The sequence below is a fragment of the Mytilus californianus genome, unplaced genomic scaffold, assembly GCF_021869535.1.
Source record: "Mytilus californianus isolate M0D057914Y unplaced genomic scaffold, xbMytCali1.0.p SCAF_13, whole genome shotgun sequence".
In the NCBI taxonomy this organism is placed as follows: domain Eukaryota; kingdom Metazoa; phylum Mollusca; class Bivalvia; order Mytilida; family Mytilidae; genus Mytilus; species Mytilus californianus.
The window spans coordinates 41,303,842-41,323,217 of NW_026262615.1; the positions used below are offsets into that span (position 1 = coordinate 41,303,842).

Here is a 19,376-nt window from a genome sequence, read left to right on the forward strand (position 1 = left end):
ATGTTTGTACATGGTATGCTTTAGAATAATATATTATCGTCATTGTTAGTGTCCAAATTAAAATTTCCGATTACATTACTGGTCTATGCTTGGGTGGTGGGTGAAGCCATAAAATTGTTGATAGAAGTCATAAATTATCTTCATATTAATTAAAACACAAAATAAACAAGTTACGAGTACCAATTAACTGATTAAATCCAATCAGCAACAGCTGCAGGTACCTCTCACCAGGTAAATGATTTTAATCAATCACCTGTTGTAACTATCAACATGCTGGTTATATTTCACCTTTAATTTTATACCACACAGATAAGATTTAACAAGTCACAATTAAACAATTTTTCATGGAAAAATTATAACACCACGGAACAGAAATATATATGTAGGACTCTAAAATGCGATGGTACTCTAAAGTGCAATGGTCATGCTAAAGTGCGATGGTCTACGCTAAAGTACCATGGTGTCTAACGCTAAAGTGTGATGGTTGTTTGTTTGCTAAAGTACAATGGTATATCACGCTAAACTAAAGTGCGATGGACCAATAAGGTAAGGCCGCAATTAAAAATATCTTTGTTTCCCCTTACCCTACCCACCATTTTGGAAGTGGGTAGGTAGGTAGGTAGGCTTTTTTTTTTTTTTTAGAGAAAATCCCTGAAATATATCTAACACACAGGAAAACACAGAAAAACAACAAATTGAACTTTATTGATACTAAAACAACATACTGTATAACGTATTATGCATGACTAGAAGACCTTACAATTTCTAGACTAGAAAATGTTAATAAATATCAATGTCTTTGTGACTTAGAGTAGACCACATATAAATTGAGACACGGTTCTATATTTTTCTTATAGTTTTATTAATTCAATTGAAAATATAAAACCCCAACGAGACTGCTACCTAGAAACATTCGATGCAAAAAATATGTACACTTGTTTTTCATTTAAGGAAATACTAGAAGCCACAAACCCTGATCCAAGCAAGTATGACAACGCCTATTAAGGCTTATTCTAGAAAACTAAGAATTTATTTTTACCAATAAACTTTACCATGAACCCTTGGGCGTGCCTATGTGCGGATCAGCATTCGCTGAGTTAGCAGACCTTACAATGTTTGTTAATTCTTTAACACATTTTACAACGCTTTCAACACAGAGAAACAAAATGATAATGATAGTTGAAGTTCACCTACGAATTTTCCTGTAATGAAACAATATTCTTATACACTGTCATAATTATACAAAGGAGAAAGATTCTTTAACGAAGGAGTAGTATGATACAAGACATTAAAACCAATATCAAACCAAATGAAACATATCAATATCTGCACAGACACAGCTCACACCCAAAAAGTGTTTTCATTGAAAGGATTTATCAAGGGTGAAGTATTGAGGTATCTCAGAAACACAAGCAGCAAAACTGATCTTAAAAAAACGCTCAAACAAGGATATCAAATATCTGAAATCAACGATTTTTTTTATCAAACACAAAATACAGAAAGGGAAAACTTGCTAACACATCGCCCAGCAAAACAGTATGTAATGTAGTAATGTTAACAAAATTCAACCCATCTATACAGAAACTAAAAATATAATAATGAAACACTGGCATCTTATTTCACAAAACCCTGAATGTGTGACCATATTTAATCATCAGCCCATTAAAGGCATTATAACTTATAAAAGACATAAGAACTTACAAGAACTTTTATCAAAGCATTAGCTGGTATAGTCATCTCGACTTTTCACAACACAATATGATACTGAGCTCGAAAAAAAATCAACTACTATTTTATCCAAAGGCAACTGGTGTATGGTCCAATATCACATACGAAATGAAACAAAATAGCATAAATAGCGATCCAATATACAACTTATTGAGTCAACCACTGACACTACAAACCAGTAAAAGTCTGAAATGGCCTATATTTGTACTCGACTGTACTGATTTTTACTCGACCAGTCTGAATTGGTCTGAAATTTACTTGATAATACTCGACTGTAGTCTGAACCATACTTAACAGTCTGAACTTGTACTCGACCTGTACTTAACCATTTTATTTTTGTCTGAACCATGCTTGACCTAGTCTGAACCATGCTCGACCTAGTCTGAACCATGCTCGACCTAGTCTGAACCATACTCGACCTAGTCTGAACCATACTCGACTAAGTCTTAACCAACCTAGACCTAATTTTTGTATCTATCTATTGTATTTCATCAATTTAGGAACTGTTTTTAACAGCTATTTCCCCTGGCTAGAAATTTGAACAACAATTTGAAATTTAAAATGTATTCAATATGGCATTGAAACCAAAATTTCACAATAAACATAATATAAATTCAACACCATATTTATCAACACTTACATATATATATCACCTTAAAAATAAAAATAAAACAAGCTGATCAAATAATCTCAAAACTGAATTGTGACTAATATTTTTAATGTTATTAAAAATTTTTGAATGTTTCAGATATATTTTATGGTTACTGGACAATTTTCACCATTTACTTAAGCCTTGTATAGATTTATGGTGTCAGTTGAGTTAAGTTAATAATGTGCACTTTTTTTTATTAAAATATATTTGAAATAGTATATAAAGCAACTTAATAAATTTTAAAAATAACACCTTATTTTGTAAAACCAAGAATTTAATATAATCATGATAATAGAACTTCCATAGCAATCCTTGATAACCATTTAAAAAAGGAAATGTGTTCCAAAGTTGCAGAAAAAATTTATTTCAATTAAATTTAAATAACTTTTGTCAAAATTAAAGACATGGCATACAAGAAGCACTTTAATAAGGTTTATTTACCTCAGTACATGTGTGTTTTACAGGTAAAAAGAAAGCCCTTTTTTCTTAAACTCGTGTATTACTTATCTAGTGAAATCAAAAGGCCTTGCGATTTAAGTTTTACAGGATATGGCAATTTTTAATGAATGTTAATTAGAAATTAATACTCTCTAACCAGGTGTGATCTTTTTAATGAGTTTGCCCCAAGCAGGAGGTATTACTTTATACTTTACCACTAATCAGAAGAAAAATTTTATCTATTTCTTTAATTTTTTTATCCCTTCTTGATATATATTATATATAATGTATCCCAAATTATAATAAGAATAGATATATTTCTAATATAAGGTTAAACAATTTCAGTGATTTTTTGGCTGATGTTACCTCATTAAAAAGATAATTATATAACTATTGTATGTAACCATGAAACCTATATAGTTTTTCTTTAGGAATTTAGGAAAATGAAGTTTAAAAAAAAAAACACATGCCAAACAAGAAGCACCTTAATAAGGTTTTATTACCCTCAGTAAAGGTGTGGTTTTTAGTTAAAAGAAAATCTTTTTTTTAACAAAACTCTGAAACTTTAAAATTAATATAATTAAATTATTATATAAGATAATTTAATTTAACTATCTCTATTTGATAAATCTGAGAATCATGTAAGGATGTAAAAATATGTTTTTATATATATCTTTATTTTATTATGGCTGTTGTCATGTCAGAAAAAAAGAAATTAATTTTAACAGCTAAAATTAAAAAAAAGTATAGGTTTTTTGGTCAAGTATGGTTCAGACTGGTCGAGTATTGTTCAGACCTTTGGTCGAGTATGGTTTAGACTGAAAAAATTGGTCGAGTACAGGTCGAGAATTGGTTAAGACTGTTTCAGACTGGTCGAGTAATAGTTCAGACTATTTTCAATGGCAAAGATAAGGGTCAAGTACAAATCAGTACAGTCGAGTATGGTTAAGACTGGGGTCGAGTAATGTCGAGTAAAATTCAGACCAATTCAGACTGGTCGAGTAAAAATCAGTACAGTCGAGTACAGATATAGGCCATTTCAGACTTTTACTGGTTTGTAGTGTGATGAAGGCGAACTCAGGGATTTACCACAAACACGGCAGAAACACCGGGCCTAACATTTAAGCTCAAGGGTGAGCTCGGATGCGCAATCGTAACTACTCAGCCATTCTCGCTACGCATTTTGTTATTGGAGGCGTAGCTAGAATGGAACAGTAGTTACGATTGCTCGGATGCATTTATTTAAAACATTATTCCATTCTAATTTCAGTATCCTTGCCTACGTTGTTTACCCTTTGCTGCAAACACACGGGCGACAATGATTTCGCGGAATGATGAAAATACGGACCATTCAAGGAAACGAAATTAAAATACGAACTTTTGAGCGAAAAGACAAAAAAAAAAACAACAACATGATTTTCGAAAAAAATTATTTCAGTCGGCGTATTTTTAGAGGGTCGGTCGGGTAAGGGGAAACAAACTTAATTTTAATTTTGGCCTAAGGTTCGAGGGCTTAAAACGTTAAAGTACATGGATGTTAAAAAATGGTATTTTTTTCAAAAGCTAGTTTACTCAGGTATAACATATGTGACAGGCTTTATAATTTACAGGTAGACTAACCATGCTAACATGATTGTTTCTAAATTTAGAAAACTGACCCGATAATATTTGCAAATTTGGATTGTAGATGTCACTATATTTCCTGTAAATGTTTTTTTTTCAACAATTCGGGGGTATTAAATATTTGGATAATTGGTGTAGCTTGCCATTCACACAGTCTATCAATAATCTGAACACCTCCCCTTACAGTCTTCATTGTAAATTACAAATACAAAATTCGTTCATTGTCGGAATATAAGTAACATTTTTTTTGTACAAGCTTTAATGTAAATGCGAGAGAAAGGCGAAGTTCGCTGAGCTTCCTCCTTTTTCGAAGCAAGTACAAATACATGTTATATTTTCCTACAATATACAAACTCTGTTATAATTTACGCTTGAAAACATGTACCTTTATTTTACCGATGTTACTTTTCAATAAAATCGACAATATTTTAACGGGGACCGCAAAGTAAACTGCAACGTAAACAATGATTTAATCAAATGTATCCGTTCGCTTCCAATAGAAGCAGGATACAGGATACCTATGCGTATACTATTTTGTATTTATATAGTAAAATAGTCAACTGCAGGACACATTGTAAAGTCCTTCTTCCAGCACCCGCAAAAAAACAACAACATTTGCTTCAGCAGACAAAGCACATGTACAGTTAGGTTTGAAATAAAGTCATGGACATTTGGTTTAAAAGTAGTTAATCAAACATTTTAATTCATCTTCCAGCATGTACATTTTTGGTTTGTATAAACGACTGTTAACGTCATAATCCAACTACGTTTCCTACGTCTATACTTTTGCAGACCATCAGACTATAGCGTATGGAGGCATCGCACTTTAGCGCAGACCATCGCACTTTAGGGTGCTACATATATAGGGCAGTGCAAAGACTGATAGGACCACACTCAGAAATTATAGGACTGCAAGTCAGTGGTGCTTTGTGGGCCTTGGGAGAACACTGTTTTATGGCCACCATTTATCAGAGATTTTCACAGGTTGTACTGTAATACAGGCCTCTACATTATCATTTTTTCTAACTTGTCCCTTCGGACAAGTTGCAAGAAAATCAACTTGTCCGAACTCTTAACTCACTTGTCCGAATTTATAATTGAAAATCTAACATATTGATGAAATGCACTAATAATACTTGAGCTTAATTGATTGTACCAAATGATGGGAGCATTTTGTTATGTTATATGAATTTGTTTGTAACTAATTTTAAAAGAATACCACATAAAAATTCATTTTCATTATTTCAGGCTGAACATGCTGAAAGATTATTTGCAAGACTGAGTTCTCTGACTCAATGTCACTATCATGTGTCGATCATTAAATCATGATGACATCACTTCCCAAATCACTAGGTTCTCCTAAGGCTATGGACCTATTCATTCTGTAGTAGTGGTATGGGTTAAACCAAGGATGTAAATACACCTGGCCACCTTGTATATAATTCAGCCTTTTTTTGACTTTTTAATTTATTGATGGTAGCAAAACAATCTTTTATAATTTTATTTTGATTTTTATATACATGATATACATTGATACATGATCATGAAGTACATAAATTATTTCACTGAGAAAATCTGCCTTTTTAGATTTTATTTAATTTTTACATCTTTACTTATTATTTTAATACATAGATCTTATTAAATAAAACCTCTTTTAATGTATTGTTATGCATAAAAGCAAAATCAAATGAAACATACTTTAATTTAAAATTTTAAAGTTAAGGTAAAACTCCACATGGAGGTGCTCCTAATTCAAGGAGGCTTATACTATGAAGAAGCATTAACATTGGTTTCTTTCCCCCTTACCCCCTTACGTATATTCCCCTGGTCAGCCGCTGCAAGCATATTAAAATACGTTCAATCAATGGATATTTATTTCTTTTTGTATGATCAATAAAACAACCATTCAATTTTTTGGGAATGTATAAGTCTTGAATTTGATTTATTTTACATCTGACATCGATTTTTCACTTGTCCTGACGGACAAGTAGTATGGTGAATCTACTTGCCCGACGCCTGTGTCCACTTGTCCCGGACAATCGGACAAACGGTAATGTCGAGCCCTATAATAGTTTCCAATGATGCTGCAAAGCAAAATATCCCCAAAATCAATGCAGAGTGTCCACTAGAAGTTATGTCTATCGGATAATCCACATGTTATAGCATGTTACTGATGAAGGTAAATCCAGAAAAGCGCTTTGAACGCATAAAATTTATAATTGTTGTTTTTCATTTTTATGCCCCACTTAGGGGCATTATGTTTTTTTGGTCTGTGAGCCCGTTCATCCGCCTCTCTGTCCTGATTCAGATTAAAGTTTTTGGGCAAGGTAGTTTTTGATGAAGTTGAAGTCCAATCAACTTGAAACTTAGTACAAATGTTCCCTATGATGGTATGATCTTTCTAATTTTAATGCCAAACTAGAGTTTTGACCCCAAATTTCACGGTCCACTGAACATAGAAAATGATAGTGCAAGTGAGGCATCCGTGTATCCGTGTACCGTGGACACATTATTGTTTTTTTTTTACTGACCACAATATGTTATAATTATTCGAAGCATATACAATTTAAAAGCACAAATGATAGGCTACGTTTTACTTGGTCCTGTTGGTGATCCCTATTGGACTACTGTTGGAAGGAGAAGAAGAAAATCAAACAGTTTGAGACTGTATTTCTGACGGTGACTGATCTTCGATAAGAAGAACTATTAAAGATACTTCACTAATTTTTACCCTATCTTGGGCTTACGTTTGTGTTTTTCTTGTGACTGTAATAAGTAGCACACAGTCAACCCTCAATCATGTGTGATAGAGTTACGGGTAACAATCCTTGAAAATCATCCACCATTTTCTAATCATGTGACCGAAGTGTGTAAGGCTAAAAACTTTAATGTAAAAACCGATCTTGTATTGGTTTTGAAGAAATCCAAAAACAAACAAAAATTAAAATAGCAAATATACCGAACTCCAAGAAAATTCAAAGCGAAAAGTCACTTATCAAATGGAAAAATCAACAGCTTTAACACATCAAAAGAATGGAAACCTGGTTTTACAAACAAAGCATGATATAAAACACATTTTGGATTGGATAAAAAGTTTTCTATCCGGGCGTAAGCAATGTGTTCGTATAAATAATACAACTTCAGCATGGTCAGATGTTGTGAGTGGTGTACTTCATGGGACTATTCTAGGACCTGTTCTTTTTGTAACATTTATAAATGACCTTCCTGATGTAGTAAAGGGCATAGTGAACATATGGCAAAATCAAAGGTACTTTATTTAAATCATTTGCACCACGAGACTTTGTCCCTTTTGATCAAATTACTTCTGTTTTGAATCTTGCTATTTTACGATTTTACGTCATTTTATTTGATCTTATATAGCAATTACACAATGGTTACGCTTCCGATTTTTAAACTAAAAAGGCCGGACAGAAGCCTAAAAACATGTACAATTCACCTATATGCGAACAAATTGTTCATTCGACATAGATTTTTGCATATTGGCATTTTTATTAAAAGGGCTTATATAATCCTATTGTAATGGCTGCCGTCATGATAAGGCAAAATGGCCACTATGCAAATTAGCAAATTACCCCAAATTTTGCCATATGAAATTTTTGCCGATGATTGTAAAGTATATTCTAAAGTCTAGTCAGATAATGAGCGCTGTAAGTTACAGGAAAATTTGGACAGTTTATGTGAATGGTCAAATACGTGGAAATTGAAATTTAATGCTGCTAAATGTAAAGTATTACATATTAATCCTGACAATGATCAACAATATCGTACGTTATACCATGTTGGATGATACAGAAAATTTTATTGCGTTATCTAAGGTGAACGAAGAAAAGGATCTTGGAGTAACTTTCGAGTCAAATTTAAAGTTTGAAAAACATATAAGTACTATAAAGCGCAGAGAGTTTTATCACTTATTCATCATTCCTTTGCCTCGGACTACATGGACCAGGATATGTTTCTTACTCTTTATAAGTCAATTGTTCGTCCACTGTTGGAATATGCTACATGTGTTTGGTCTCCGCACCTTAAAAAAGATATTCGTAAATTGGAATCTGTCCAAAGAAGGGCAACTAAACTCGTAAAGAATATAAATCATTTAAGTTATGAAGATAGATTACGCTCATTGGGATTGCCAACCTTGGAATATCGTAGGGATAGAAATGATATGATACAAGTGTATAAAGCGTTGCATGGTATAGATGATATAAACTGGATGAGCCTATTTACTTTAGCACCATCTAATAATACTAGAGGTCACTCCTTAAAACTCTTTAAGAAACAGTGTAAGACGACACATAGACTAAATACTTTTTTCAATTAGAGTAGTGGATCAGTGGAATAACCTGTCAGATTTAACAGTGACGACAAAGACTTTGAATAATTTTAAGTCGGCGTTAAATGCCGAGAATTGGAATCTGTATAAGTTTATATGTTCATGTTAATTGTTAAGCTGCGCACACCTTTATATATAAATAAGTTCTATTTTATAAGTATAATATATATATATATATATATTGTTATGCGATTATTATGAGAGGAGAAATTGCATTACGACAATCCAAGATGAGGGGTCAGAAGCCTTTGGCTTATTTTAAGGACCCGAAGATAAAGGTATAAAGGTATGAAATAAAGGAATATTGCGTGTTAAAGCAAAATCAATATAACTGAAACTGTATTTTGCCTAAATAGTGTTAGGCATTAATCTTAAATCCTAGGATTTAAGCTTAAATCATGAAAAATGTGTCCAGGCATTAATCTTAATGCCTAAAATGTAAATGCGAGTAAATAAATAAAAAAACAACAACATTTGTTCAAAATTAAAACACATTTGGTATATAATAACATGATAAGAACTGATCAGAAGTTTAAAATGTCAACTCCTTGAAATAAAGTCACCCGTTCTGACCACTTTATTTTTAAACTCTGGTATAACCAAAGCTGTAAATTCACGACCATTGTGATAATGCAGTTTATGGGACGCGCTAAAAAATAAAAACATTAAAAATATGAAACCCTTAATTAAAACAAAAGTCACCTCTATTTAAGCACATTTTGACGTACAAAATCTAATGTTAAAAACTTTTGTAAGTTGATTTTGGTATGCTATAAGACATTTATAGCTTCCATTTTGGTTTAATTGGAAATCCATTAAATCAACCTGTCCTCTACTGTTGAACTCTTCGGATAAAATGACCAAGTGTATATCAATATTTGGAATACAATTTAAAAAATATTTTAAATCAAGAACATCTTATCGATTGTATATTTAATTGGAAGATTTAAAAAAAATCCTAAAATTCACTTATTGCCTGAAGTGATGTTTTGCAATAGGCTGAATAGTCATCATTATAATTCAGGAAATAAACTTAATGCCTGAAAATTTCAGGCAATAACTTAATGCCTAGGTTTTACCTTATTGCCTAGGATTTAACCTTAATGCCTAATTTTTGTTATTGCCGCTAACATATACATAATAATAAGGAACATGAGCTCTTAAGAGCTTTTTAACCGACTGATATTAAATAACAAAATATACATGTAATAACATCAGATACATATACAACACAGACATACAGACAGCACATACATGTATTAATACATAGATAGCACATGCGAAATAAAAGCTAAGCAAGATACATATTAATACAAATGTCGAATATCAGCACATAAGAGCACACAGTATCTGGATCCAAGTAGCACTTGGAAATTAAACACTATAAAGCACAAGCAAAAGACTGCAAGCAGCTGCAGCACAGGTAATGCATGAGCAAAACAAAGAAATAATAAATAAAAATAAAAAATTGCAAAAAATAAAAATAAAAAACAAACAGCAGGCTTCAAAGTTAACATCGTTAAGTCATGGCGCAGCAAGGAGTTAAATTATTTACAAGAACTGCAGGTACAATTTTCTGAAAAACACCAGGTAGAGATAAATTTTTTGAACTGGCCAAAAGTTGATATGGCAAGGAGTTCCAGAGTCTTGCTGTCTCATAACTAAAGCTTTTTCTTAGTGTTTTTGGCCGTGGTATATGCGCTATGCCTTTGTACCTAAAATTATATGAATTTTCTTTAATGTTTATTAATTTATGTAGGAATTCCGGACTTGATTTATTAATTATTTTGTAAGTCTCTAATGCCATGGTTCTCATTCTTCTGTTTTTTAGTGAAGGTAGCTTAGACTGTTCAAGGAGTGTATCGTAAGAATTTTTGTAGTCGTCATAAATAAACCTGAGTCCTCTTTCGTGTATTTTCTATTTTCTTTGTGTTTTGTTCACTGCAGAAGTGCCATACATGTAAGAGGACAATAGCTGAGGTTTGACAAGATAAATAAGTGGTATACTGTAAGTTTAGAAAGTCTGGTGAGATGAGTGCCGATTCTTTTTAGTACGTTTAGTTGTCGTGCAGCTTTTGTACAGATGTTTGTGATGTGAGTGTTGAAATCCAGTTTAAAGTCTATTGTTACACCAAGAAGTCTCACCTCGTCGTCACATTTTATGTTGAATCCATTTAGGTTGAAGACCATATTTTGAGTGTGTGTTTTTTTACCTATGGCAATTGCCTGGAGTTTTTCTGGGTTTGCCTGCATTTTGTTGAAGGGGAACCATGATATTAGGGAGTTACTATCTTCCTCTAAGGGTTTAATTACTGATTCCAAAGTAGTACCTGAGTTAGAGACTGATTTAGAGAGGGTGTTATCATCAGCATAGCTATATAATTCACAGTGTTTGATAAATAATAATAATAATAATAATAATAATAGGGAAATTAAATGTAAAAAGTAAATGTCCAAAATTATTAAATCGAGGAAAAGTTAAAAAATTAAAATATATAGCCTTTCAAGACGTCATGATTATTTGGACTACTACTACTACTACTACTACTACTACTAATAATAATAATAATAACAATAATAAAAGTGAAATTAAATGTAAAAAGAAAATGTCCAAAATTATTAAGTCGAGGAAAAGTTATTTTCCTGGATGTCCGTAGTTCCGAGGGAAAATAATCTTTTCGAGATTTAATAAATTTGAACATCTACTTTCCATGAAGGCCATAGCTGTATCATTATGCTGAACTGAATACAAAGATATAATTTTCCTTGAATGAAAATAAAAATTTGAGATAAAAGTTCCTCTCGACTGTAACTAGTAAAAATCAAGATTTCTCATAGATCTGTACGTATTGCATACTCATTCAAGTATATCAACGAAACTTTTGTAGCTTGTTTAGAGTGATTTTTGAGTCTGTGTCTCAAAATGTTTTCGATGTCCTGATCCGAGAATGAGCAAAATATTGAGGCGGCCGCCATATTTCCCAGATGTAAACAAGCGATATGATATTTCTAGCTTGTTATTATTTTGATGTGCAAATGTTTGCCAAAAACAGTCATTTTAGCTACGCTGTTATTCCCGAACAGTTATTTTGCGTACGCGCTTATTCACAAACAATTATTTTGCCTACGCGCAGATTCTCTAACAGTTATTTCTGTTCGGTGTGAGCCAAGGCTCCGTGTTGAAGACCATACTTTGACCTATAATGGTTTACTTTTATAAATTTTGACTTGGATGGATAGTTGTCTCATTGGCACTCATACCACATTCTTCTTATACCTATTTCGCCAACGCGACATTTGCCGCCAGAAAATGGGGTTATTCTCCTTGAAGGAATGAAAAACATACAGTAATATCTTAGTTATTTTACAAGTGCTTGCTACAGTAAAGGATTAAAATAATAATAATAATAATAATAATAATAATAATAATAATAATAATAATTGTACTATTAATAATAATAATGATGATAATTATAATAATAATGATAATTATAATAATGATATAAATAATAATGATAATAATAATAATAATAATAATAATAAGGATGATGATAATGATTATGATGATGACAAATAATCATGATAATAATAATAAAATTAATGTAGAGAGAGAGACTCCTAACATGGAACATGCACAAAGATGTGGGTGGTTTAGACTTTTAATTTTATTATTGTTCCAAGAAAATTTGTACTCAAAATCAAACCAGCAGAATTGATTTTTTTTTAAATATGGTCTCAAACTAGAGATAAGTGAATTGATATAAACCCAAAAGATGACCTTCACCAATAACGTAAAAGACAGTTAACAAACAAGTTATCCTTATACATTGCATTACCTGCAAAGGCATGTTGTGAAATATCACCCTTGACTTTTTAGTGTTTAATGCATTAACTTACAAGAATGATTCACAAAATCAGTACGATATACATTTAAATAAAGTGAAACTTGCCACAGAACCACAGAACTAGTTGATCTAATTTCAAATATCACAAAAGTAAGTATATTTCAGCGAGCTTGTTATCCATCTTTATGTTGTGGTGAAACAATTTCATAGCGATTCAGGCTTGTATAGCAAAGGAACACAAATATATAAAACAGAAAGAAAATAAGTTGATTAGATGAAACAGAAAAGACACCTTTGAGTATATACTTTAAAAAAATAAAAGAAAGAAAAAAATGAGTAAGCGCTTTCTATCGTTTAAATTGTTCTTCACAAGAAGGAGATTTAACAGGACAATCTACTGCTTGATAGATGGTGACAAAACAACTCCAGTTGCCGCCAACAGACAATTTCAGTCATGTTTATTCATTCGTAGATCTTATCTTGCTGCAATTTTTTTTATAGTTTTTATCTATGTAGTATAGTTTTCAAGATAATAGGCATAGAATTGGTATAAATAGGTTAGCATTTAAGGACAATAACACTTATAAAGAGTTGACTGATAATTTGGACCATGTTGTCTGTCTTAATTGTAGATCCTATCTTGTTGACATTTTTTGCTATTTATATTTCTATCTTTCTATCATAGTTTTCAAGATAAAATGGAAAAATGCAAACAAATTGGTAAAAATCGCCATTAAAGGACGATAACTTCTACAAAGAGTCGACAAACCATTTCAGCTTTATCAACTTATTTGTAGATCTGTTCTTGCTGATCTTTCTTGCTATCTTAAGTTTCATCTATCTAATATAGTTTTCAACATAATAGGTAAAAATACACATAATTAGTAAAAATCTTCTTTAAGGGCAATAACGCCTATAAGAACTTGACTGACTTGATCTTTTTGTAAATCTTGTCTTGCTTGTAAATTTTGGAATTTAAAATTTTCTCTATTCATTTTAGTTAAAGTTTCCAAGATAAAGGCAAAAACGAAAAAAAAATGTCAAAATGCATCATAAAAAGGCAATTACTTCTACAAAAAGTCGTCAGACAGTTTTTGTGTAATTGGACATAAGGTAGATTTCAATATTTTGAACATTTCTGCGCCTGTTAAATTTTCTTTATCTATAACAGTTTTCAAGATATTAGACAAAATTTGCATTTTTACTCTTTGTATAAAATGACAGTTGTTCTAGAACACCCTTTCCGCCTATAAGAACGTTATTGATATTAAGGTTTTTGTACGTTTAAAAAAGATTGTTAACTCTTAGCCAATTTTTGATTTTCATCCCGAAAATTTTCTGCTTCCACAAGATGAGTTATTTGTCTAGATCATCAACTCCAATTGGAGCTATAACAGACAATTTCAATCATGTTGACTCATTCGTAGATCTTATCCTGCTGCATTTTTTTTTTAGTTTTTATCTATGTAGTATAGTTTTCAAGATAATAGGCAAAGACTTGGTAAAAACAAATCATCATTTAAGGACAATGACTCTTATAAAGAATTGACTGACGATTTGGACCTTGTTGTCTTATTTGTTGATCCTGTTTTGTTGATAATTTTTGCTATTTATATTTCTAACTTTCTATCATAGTTTTCAAGATAAAAGGCAGAAATGCAAACAAATTGGTAAAAATCGCCATTAAAGGGCGATTACTTCTACAAAGAGTCGACCAACCATTTCAGCTAATCATTGTTGCTCTTTTAAGTATCTATTTATGTAATATAGTTTTCAACATAATAGGTAAAAACATACACCATCGGAAAAGATTATCATTAATGGGCAATCACTCTAATAAGACGATTTTGGTCAAGTAATCTTATTTGTAAATCTTGTCTTGCTGGTAATTTTTGCTATTTAGAATTTTCTCTATCAATTTTAGTTAAAGTTTTCAAGATAAAAGACAAAAATGAAAAAAAAAAATGTTAAAATTCATCATTTAAAGCCAATTACTTCTATAAAAAGTCGCCTGACAGTTTTGATGTAATTTGACAGAAAGTAGATTTCAATATTCTCAACATTTCTGCTCATGTCAGATTTTTCTGTATCTATAGCGATTTTCAAGATAATTTTCAGCCATTTCGGCCAGATTAGTTGGCAAGCGGAGTCGTCGGATACAATTTGTAAACTAAATACCACAAGGATGATTATGACCCTTCAGGTCAGGCAAGCTAATAAAAAAAGCATATATAGACTCGGATATTTTTGTTATAGAGAATATTGTAAAAGAGAGGCAAAATATACCAAAAGGATATTCAAACTCATAAGTCGAAAACTAACTGACAATGCTATGGCAAAAAATGAAAAATGATAAAAAAGAAAAAGTATACAAAACACAACATAGAAAACTAAAGACAGAGCAACACGAACCTCACCAATAACCGGTGATGACACGTGTGCCTTTTGATAACACTATAGTTAGAGAAGGGGTTATTGTTCCTGTTGATTCTTAATAAATGGACAACTTTATCATCCTTCATCAATTTTAACAATCCTAAAAGGGAGTTAGTCTGTTAGTATCTTATATTTGCGTTGTGGGTTGTGTCCAATTCATTTAGGGTCATTACTTTATTATCGATGCATGGATGTTTGTTACACGCACGAGATTATTTCTTATGGAAAGACAATTTCATTTCATATTATGCAGACTCGAATATTAAAACTACTGATGAAATAGAATCGCTTTAGAAAAAGGGCATCAACATCACGATTATAAAAAGAATGTTTCTCTATAAACCAGAAAAAAAAACCAAAAAACAGAAAGACCTTAAAACATAGTCACAAATATAACATCACCAGTAATAGCGTAGAAAAGAGTGCTCATCATTATTGAAAAGTCATGAGCTAACACATACATTTTATCTAAATTAAGGCCATTGGCAAGAACATTAATTCCAAGTAGATTTCAGACAGTGCCGAAAACGCCACATTGTGCAACACCCACATCATTTCTATTAATACAGATTCGAAAACAGTAATAACGTATGTTAATCTAATTTTGACTCGTCTACACGTGATTTGATATATATATCCACTAGACTCAAACGACCGGGTTGCACAAAATGTTTCACAAACACTAGGAAATGGACAACAATGAAATTTAAATATATTAACTTAAATATTAAGTGCAAAATATGGGGGATCTTTAAACAACTACAGGTATCGTTTATTGAAAACAGTACTTAAAAGACTAATACGATTAACGTCCAAAGTCACGAAAAAAATCAGGGAAAGTCCCCAATCCATGCCACAATAGGAGGTACAAAACTTCAATATATGTACAATCATTCTGTGAGGCTACAATGATGTAGGTTGAAAACTGTATAAGGAGCTGATTACACATAAAGAAACTGTCTTTGTACAATTTGCTGGAAAAAAGACTCAGTTCCCAATTCTGGCAAAAAGTGGTAATACTTCTTCAAACAATTCCGTTATATCAGGTGTGAAAATCAAGTATACGTGTCACCTTTTTAAGATGTTTTAAGGATCTGGATTGAAACCTATAGGAGGAGTTGATAACACAAAATAGGTATCCATTTCTTCCGATCTCCCCAAACCGCCCGACATCACCATACTATAAATACTATAAGCAGGTTTTGCACTTCGTGCACCACGTCCTAAAATGCAACCGCAATGATTTAACATCTATGGTGTAATTATTACTTTTATCAATAAGACGGTTCAGAGTCATGAGAAGAGCTGATTGTACTGTTATTAGAACAATTCTAAAGACATTTTGTCCAACAGTAAAATCATATACATTGGCTTCAAATGTGTTGGTTTGAACGTTCATGATGAAGGTTAAGTCAGAAAAGCGCTTCAGATACACGAAACTTATAAAGTAGGAATACTTTATGAATTGATTAAGTTTATCCTCAATATAATTCAGAATACCCTTTTAAGTATGCAATCAATTCAAGGCTTGCTCACCCAATGTTGCCAATATGGAACTATAAACTGTCATACAAGTGAGAGGTTTAACTAGCTATAAAAACAGGTTTAATACAACATTTTCTTTGGAAAATGCCTGTACTGAGTCAAGAATATGACGGTTGTTTTCCGTTCGTTTCTTTTGTTGATAAAGTCCAACGTTCGAGTTTGTCAGATTTTATGTACGTCTCCTTTATGAATTTACCTTGGAGTTTGATATTTTTATTAGGCTTATTTAATCAATAAAGTATTCTATGTTGTGTTTTGTGTACTATTGTTTGTCTTTCGGTCGTTTTTCGTTTTTTTGCCATGGCATTGTTTGTTTGTTTTCGACGTGCGAGTTTGAATATCCATTTGGTATCTTTCGCCTCTCTTTCTTTTATCATCAATATTTCAATACTGTATTAATATATTTATTTGTATACTTATTTTTAAATTCAAATGTTATGTGGGTACCTATGTAACTCCAGTTTTTAACCTGGTTATTATAATTTTTATATACACGTATAGAGAAAAAAATAACTCTCTTGAATTACATACAAATAAATTATTTTAAGGGTGGAGGAAAATATATGTAGATGGATGAATGTACTATTAAATTATTGAAATAATGATGATAATTGATTTGTTAAAAAGGTAATGTGAATTATATTGAAGGATAAACTCAATTCATTTATAACGTATTCCTATAAGGTAATATAAATCTCTTGATCCGCTACGCCATAAATATCGCGAGAACTACCAAAATCGCACAAGAAAGTTGTCGGGTAAAAGATAGGAATCCCACGCAGCTATAGCTTGACTACTTAATCAAACCAAAACCAAAACATCAACAATCGGAATCGGCGTATTCAATTCACTACTCAAATATGCAACAGGAAAACGTGCACAACCCATCCCCCACCGAAAACACAAAACAAGAAAAACTAATAAATCCACTCTAAAAAAGGAGTACCCCCATAAACAAAAACAACAAAATTATGACAGAGTTGTAGTTCTGTGAACCAAGCAAAATGATCAAAATACACTAGTACTGTACACATATGCTGCATCACACTTTCTTCATCTATTAACCTGAATGTTTTTATCCTAATGTAATGGTTTTGAAATTCGTTTATATTGCAACTATAACGCTAATAGTGTTCCTTTATAGAATTTATTTTTAGAAATGAATAATTACAATTTTACCGATGTGTTTTTATTTTTACCAAGTTGAAGTATTAATTTTAAGCACTCAATGATACAAACCATATGACAAAATACAAAACAATAAAACAATAGAGATATGAGGTCAATATCAATGAAACAAAATATGTTGAAATAGTTTGCAAACGTTTGTGCAAATCTATATTTACTTTAAAGTTACTGTTTATAAAATGTTGAAATATTCAAAACAATATGGTTTTTCTACCCCCAGGTATATATAGACTTAGCCGTATTTGGCACAACTTTGCGAAATTGTCGGTTATAAAGCTCTTCAACTTATTATTATGTCACCCAATCGACAATGTCGGGACATTTGACTGTTCCTCCGTTTCTTTTTTTTATCATTATTAGACCTCCACTTTTTGTCCCTGGCTTTTCTGTAAGACTACTGGACCAATGTTGATAAAACATCAGCATAATGAGAAGCACCATATTTAGATGTGCAGTTAGACTTTGGAACTTTTAAATGGCCGCCGTTATCATGGAAACAGAACAAATGCGAAAAATATTTTTTTCTGTTTTTGGTGAATAATTGGAGTATGCCTGAACTTAAAATCATCAAATTTTTATACAACATAGGTGTCCACTATATACTGGTTTTGGATGATTATGAGAATCTCCAGAACTACTGTATTGCCATCGAAACTGAAAAAAGTTTGCATATGTAGATGTGGCATTTGAATTTGGAATTTCCAAAATGCCACCGTTGCCATGAAAACTGCAAAAATGTCAAAAATTTCAAATGTTCCAAACTCAATGAAATTGAATATAAATTTTAACTGGCAAGCATACTTTTGACACTACGCCTTTATAAATGTGTTGTCGACACAGGTACTGATGTTCTCACTGCCTTTGCTAAATATCAGAGACTTTTGACTTTGGAATTTCCAAAATGGCCTCTGTTGCCATGAAAACGACAAAAATGTGAATGATTTCAAAATGCTTCATACTTAACGAAACTTTACAGAAATGCTAACTGTCATACCGTTTTTATATATATCTGGCTATCGACTTTGGAATACAAACTGGCTGCCGTTACCGTGGCAATGGGGGTGGATGACATCCGCTATTGCTTGCAATAGCAATTCAAACTGTTTTGATGAGTCGTATGTAAGCGAAACGCGCGTCTGGCGTGCCAAATTGAAAGCCTGGTATCTTTGATGATTTTTTACATTGAAATGATCACTAAATGAATATAATTTTATATTACCAAAACGAAATATAAGACGAAACGCGCGTCTGGTGTACCAAATTATCAGCCTGATATCCTCAATGAAATTTTACTGCCTACATTTGTCTATACAAAGGTTTCTGTTTCCCTTCATGGAATATTTTGCCTTTTAACATGTTTAACCTTGTTTTTTTTAATGTGAGAAAGAAGGAATATTATGAATATGTCACAATGAATTTTGTTTAAATTTATGACATATCAACCAAACTTGCAGTCATTGTTATTTAAATGTGGTATTATATCGGTTGAATCACTAAAAGGTGTGTTAAACAGATATACAATGGACTACCTAGTACCCACAATTCAACAAATTAAATCTATTTTTGGATA

General features: G+C 31.8%; 1 protein-coding gene across 1 annotated transcript in view; it reads right to left on the bottom strand.

Annotated features, from left to right (window-relative positions):
• Nucleotides 1-7,286, bottom strand: part of LOC127723678 (uncharacterized) — a 32,200-nt gene extending 24,914 nt beyond the window's left edge. Inside the window, exon 1 of the mRNA XM_052230415.1 lies at nt 7,189-7,286. The gene's annotated coding sequence lies outside the window, so the exon portion shown is untranslated. The remainder of the gene's footprint in view (nt 1-7,188) is intronic.
• Nucleotides 7,287-19,376: the final 12,090 nt, after the last annotated feature.